Below are 6,196 nucleotides of genomic sequence, written 5' to 3' on the forward strand. Positions count from 1 at the left end.
GCCTGCGCGTCCGGAGCCTGTGCTCCGCAACGGGAGAGGCCACAACAGTGAGAGGCCCGCATACGGAAAAAAAAAAAAAAAAAAAGTATGTATTTCCTATCTCTGATCAGTGAAAATGCCTAAAATGATGACAATCCAATAGTACTGAACCACTAGCAACTCAGGTTGCTGTTTCTAAATACTATTTCCCATTTTTTAAAAAAACAGAGTTCCTTGGAGAAATGGTTAGTTCCGTATTTGGGGAAGGATATGCACAAAATGAGCCTGGAACATCCTGTGTCAGAAACCAAAGAAGTTATCAAAGACTAATGGGACACTAATGGATCAATCTGAGCAACAAAATGAATAATGACTGTAATACAGTAAAATATATCAAATATATAAATAGCCCTTAGTTCATAATGACTCTTTTGCTACAGAAACTCGTTACTCTGAAAACTGACAAATAAAGGGGGGAAATCAATCATCAATCTTGTCTTTCCTGATTTCAAGTGACAAAACAGTAAAGAGGAGAAAGTTCCTCGTAATAGCACAATTACAGCTAATAAATGTAGAAGGGCAGTGATATAATTAGAAAAATCACCAATGTGCAGCACCTAATGAAATAAAGGATCTGTACAATGATCATAAGTGGATGCTAAAATCCTGAGGTGATATATGAATGGGGAACTTATAATGGATGGATCAATACCCAACTCAGCATCACCAAAAGTAGGACATTATAGATGTTATTTGCCTCCTGATGAAATAGGAAATATAAGCTAGGAGATGTTCTTTGCAAAAATACATACATACATACATAAACCGGAATCTAATCAAACATCCAGCTCTAACTTCTAGTTAACAAGAAATATGGGGGACAGTACAACAATAAAATAAAACCATGAAGAAGCAATCAAATCCAGAATGTAGTACATTCTACAGAACAAAGAACCTGATTTCTTCAACATAAAAATGGCACGGAAAAAGGAGAGAGGATGAATATTATACATTAAAAGAGATTTAAGAGACATAAAGACCAAATGCTACATGTGGATCCTATTTGGATTACCGTGTGAACAAACCAACTGAATAAATGTATTTTTGAGACAACCAGAGAAATCTGAACTTGGACTGGGTTTTAGATGATATTAAGGAATTACTGTTAATTTTGTTAGTTATAAGAAGTCCTTTCGTACATCAGAGATGTATACTGGAGTACATTTACAGATTTTAAAAATGGTGGAATATTTGAAACAAAAGATTGACAAAGTGTTGATAACTAGCTGACAAATACATGGTGGGTTATTATACTATTCTCTCCCTACTTTTATGCTTGAAAATTTTAACACACACAAATTGAAGATTAATGAAGTTGTAAGTAAAGAGGATAAAGGACTACATAATCAGAAATACTAGATTCAAAGCCAGTATTTGCTATTTACAATACGTATGACCTTTGGAAAGCAACTCAAGTTGATGCATTTTCTCATTTAAAATGGGAATGCCAGCTACCTAACATATGTGAAGAATATCTTACCTCAGCATCTATCTAGTACATGTAAAACCCTCAAACAAACATATTATGACAAACAGTAGGTACTTAACAAATATTAGTTTCCATTCTTACCTCAATGAGAAACATAATGAAGCCCCCAAAACCAAGAGGAATTACAGGGAGGACATTTTTTTTTAACAGAACATTTGGAAATGATGAGAAGTAAAATATTATCCCAGAAGCAAACACAAAATTAACTTTGGTTAATTATTCTGGAAAACAATCTCAGGAATATTTTTTGTTTTAAATATCTTTATAAAAAGCATTTTGTCAGATTTCTAGTAAAATATGGTAAAATAAACACCAATAATTATCTCCACTCTCTCTTGCAACCCACTAAGATAACAGTAAAGAAATAAAAAAATTATAAACTCACAAGAACAAAGAAAGAAACAGAGAGAAGCAAAACTAACAAAATTTTGGAAAATAGTCCTTGGTTGACTGGTAATGGACTGAGCAGAATAGAGAAAGCTGAAACTAAATGTCTACATAGGGGAAAGGCAATCAGAAACAAAGACTAAGAATCAGGATAGGGCTTCCCTGGTGGCGCAGTGGTTGAGAGTCCGCCTGCCGATGCAGGGGACACAGGTTCGTGCCCCGGTCCGGGAAGATCCCACATGCCATGGAGCGGCTGGGCCCATGAGCCATGGCCGCTGAGCCTGCGCATCCGGAGCCTGTGCTCCGCAACGGGAGAGGCCACAACAGTGAGAGGCCCGTGTACCGCAAGAAAAAAAAAAAGAATCAGGATAGCCTGTAATTTCTTAAGAGGAGTGTAAGAAAATAGAAGGCAATGTAACAATGCCTTCAAAATTCCAAGAGAAAATAACTTCCAACCTAGAAATCTGTAAACAGGTAAACTATCAATTAATCAGGCAACGTCTCAAAAATTTACTTCTCAGGTACCCTTTCTTAGGAAGCTACTGGGATATGTTCTATAAAACAAGGAAGTAAGTGGAAAATAAAAAATCATGATATCTAGGAATAGTTTCTGACACAGGAAAGCGCAGAGACTCGTCTAGGGCAACACCGTGTAAGCCACAGTGCAATCGAAGATGAAGTCTAGATGGTATGCTGTTAAGAGAAGGGAAAAAAATTGTTAGATTACCTGATTATACCAGAAGGAGTTTAGTTCTTTTGGAGAGTTTGGAGATGAAGTATTGATAAAGACATAGAAAACTAAGCAAACAAAAAAAGAGTCATTAATTCCAGAAAAAAAATACAAAGTTGTAAGAGAAACGAGATGCAATCATCATTTACTACATGGATTGGCTGAGAATATTTACAGTCATAATATAAGCACTGAACATTGATTTAACCAAAAATTATAACTATACTAAGAAGAGGTACATGGGATATATGTAGGGGAGAAGAAAAGTGCCGAATTCTCATTTTCCATCGTAAAAAGTAAAGTCTGAAATTGAAAAATCAAGAAACAGCTGTATAAGCAAGGCTATTTAATAATATAGAGGACATTACCAAAACAAATAGCCAAAAGAATTAAAAATAAGTATTCTCTGCAGAGTTGAAATTTGGGGCAGGGTTACTCTTTTGGTTATAATTTCAGTGGTCTTACTGTTTTTTAACTCTATTATTTGAAAATTAATATTAAATTAAGAAGCAATATCAGATAAGAGTGTGCTAAGAAAAAAAGAATCACAAATGTTAACTGGACATTTTGCCACTAAGGAACACTAACTTGCAGATTTGTCTAATTTCAGAATAACCACTAGAGGCCTACAGCAAGGGAAGATGCAAATAAACACCCTCTCCCCCAAACAAAAACAATTTCTTATTTCTCTCTGTGGTAGCCAGCCTCCAAGATGATACCAGTAATCTTCACCTCCTGGCATTCATGCTCTCACATAACCTACATTGAAGATCAGTTGTTTGTATGACCAAGAGGATGGCAGAGATGACAGTGGGGGACTTTCTTCCTCTCTCTCTCTCTCTTTCTTTCATTGAAGTATAGTTGATTTACACTGTTGTGTGAGTTTCTGGTACACAGCAAAGTGACTCAGATATAGATATACAGATGTATTTCTCATTATGGTTTATTACAAGATATTGAATCTAGCTCCCTGTGCTATACAGTAGGTGCTTGTTGTTTATCTATTTTATACATAGTAGTACATATCTGCTAATCCCAAACTCCTAATTTATCCCTCTCCCCTGCCCTTTCCCCAATGGTAACCATAAGTTTGTTTTCTATGTCTGTGAGTCTATTTGTTTTGTAAAAAAGTTCATTTGTATCATTCTTTTAGATTCCACATATTAAGTGATAACATACTGTATTTATCTTTCTCTGTCTTACTTCACTTAGTATGATAATCTGTAGGTCCATAACAGTGTGTGACTTCTAAGGCTAGGTTATAAAAGTATTCCAGCATTAGCCTTCCTCTCTCAGACTGCTTGCTCACTCTGGGAGAAGCTGGCAGCCTGTTACAAGGACAATCAAGCAGCACTGATGAGAGGCTCATGTGGAGCAAACCCGAGGCCTCTGTGCCAACAGCAAGCACTGACTTGCCAGCCATGTGTCAATGGGCCGCATTAGAAGTAGATCTTCTAGCTCCAGTCAGGCCTTAGGATGACTGCAGCCCCAACTAACCCCTGCTGTAACCTCAGGAGAGATCCTGAGGCAGAACTATTCAATTAAGCCATTTTCGAATTCCTGACCCACAGAAACTGTGAGATAATAAATGTTTACTAATGCTTTAACCACAAAGCTTTTGGTTTAATGTATTACATAGTAAGGGAAAACTAATACAATTCTCTTCCTCAACTTTTTAAACAGTAACATCTACAGTTATTTACTTAGGATCTACTAAGGAGAAAATATCAATGTGTTTGACCTATATTATCCCATTTAATCCTTAAAGTAAATCTATAGGTAGATACTCCAGAGCCCTAACTGTAAAGAATAAGCTAACAGGTGTGGAAAAAAGGACACAGGTGCTCTAGTTTGTTTTTAGCAATATTAATTCCATATCCCCACTACGGATCAGGCACAAAATTCACCAAGGCCCTTAATCTCTTTCTTCTTCCCTATTCTCCCTATGGCCCCCCACCACATACTATCTCATGCTCCAATTATACCATCATAAAAGTTCCTTCTCCAAACCTCTCTGATCCCCATTCTCACACCTTTTCTTCAACACCATGAGGACTTACTTTCTCCCTTATCCATCAGCACCTGCTTGTCTGTACCTCCCCTCACATAAGCAGTTCAGGTTCTATGTGGTCAAATCTCTCGTTTCCCCAAACTGTACACTTTTTCCCCTTTGTTCTTTTATCCTATCTGTCCATCAAAACACCAAAACACCAACCTGTTTTGTCCTTTCAATTGGTGAACCTCACATCACTTTCCCACTTATGAAGAACTGTTCTTTCTTTTTAAAAAGAAATTCATTGAGGCATATTTTATACATAATTCACCCTTTCCAAGGATACAATTCAATGATTTTTTTTAGCAAATTTACCAAGTTGTAAAATCAGCACCATAAATCAGTTTTAGAATATTTTATCACTTAATTAGGTTCCTCATGCCCATTTGCTGTTAATCCCTGTCCTCTCCTTGCCCACACCTGGAAACTACTGATCTACTCTGTCTCTATAGCTTTGTCTTTTCTGTGTATTTCATACAAATAGAATCATCCAATAAGGTCTCTTGTGTCTGGCTTATTTCACTGAGCATGCTTTTGAGGTCTGTCCATGTTGTAGCATGTATCTATAGTTAATTTCTTTTTATTGCTTAAGAGTATTCCATTGTATGGCTATACCAAATTTTGTCTATCCATTCACCCAGTGAAGGACATCTAGGTTGTTTCCAATTTTCAGCTATTATGAATAATGCTGCTGAGATGATTCATTTGCCAATCTTGGTGTAGAGAACGTTTCTATTTCTCTTGAGTAGATTCTTAAGAATGGAATTGCTGGGTCATATGTTAAATTTATGTTTAATGTTTTAAGAAACTGTCAAACTATTTTCCAAAGTGGCCACACCACTTTACATTCCCACCAGCAGTGTATGAAGTGACCTCATTTCTCCATATCCTTCCCAACATTTGTTATTGTCTGTTTTTTATATAATACCCATTCTAGTGGTTGCGAAGTAGCTCACTGTGGTTTTATTGGTGGTGATGTGTAAAGGAGGAGGAAGGAAAAAACAAATCCCTAAAACATCAACCAGAGAAACTGGTAACAATATAAATACACGATTACAACCTCAGTTGGGTCCTCACCATTCACTCAGAAATTCTACTTTGTTTCTCTGATCTGCTTGTTTTCCCATACTCCACAATAATTCATTCACACCTTCAACTACTCTCCTTAAAATCAAATCTATATTTGCCTCCTACAGAATCTAGCCCCACTTCCTACCTCCTAGATAAATAAAAACTAGTAGTTCCTATCTTCACTTCCTCCTGCTTTTTACACACAAGCCTAGATACCTCTTGATTTATCCTTTTCCCAGTTAAGAAGGCAGCTGTGGGGCTTCCCTGGTGGCTCAGTGGTTGAGAGTCCGCCTGCCGATGCAGGGGACACGGGTTCGTGCCCTGGTCCGGGAGGATCCCACATGCTGCGGAGCGGCTGGGCCCGTGAGCCATGGCCGCTGAGCCTGCGCGTCCGGAGCCTGTGCTCCGCAACGGGAGAGGCCACAAC

Source organism: Physeter macrocephalus, chromosome 11, assembly GCF_002837175.3.
Source record: "Physeter macrocephalus isolate SW-GA chromosome 11, ASM283717v5, whole genome shotgun sequence".
Taxonomy (NCBI): domain Eukaryota; kingdom Metazoa; phylum Chordata; class Mammalia; order Artiodactyla; family Physeteridae; genus Physeter; species Physeter macrocephalus.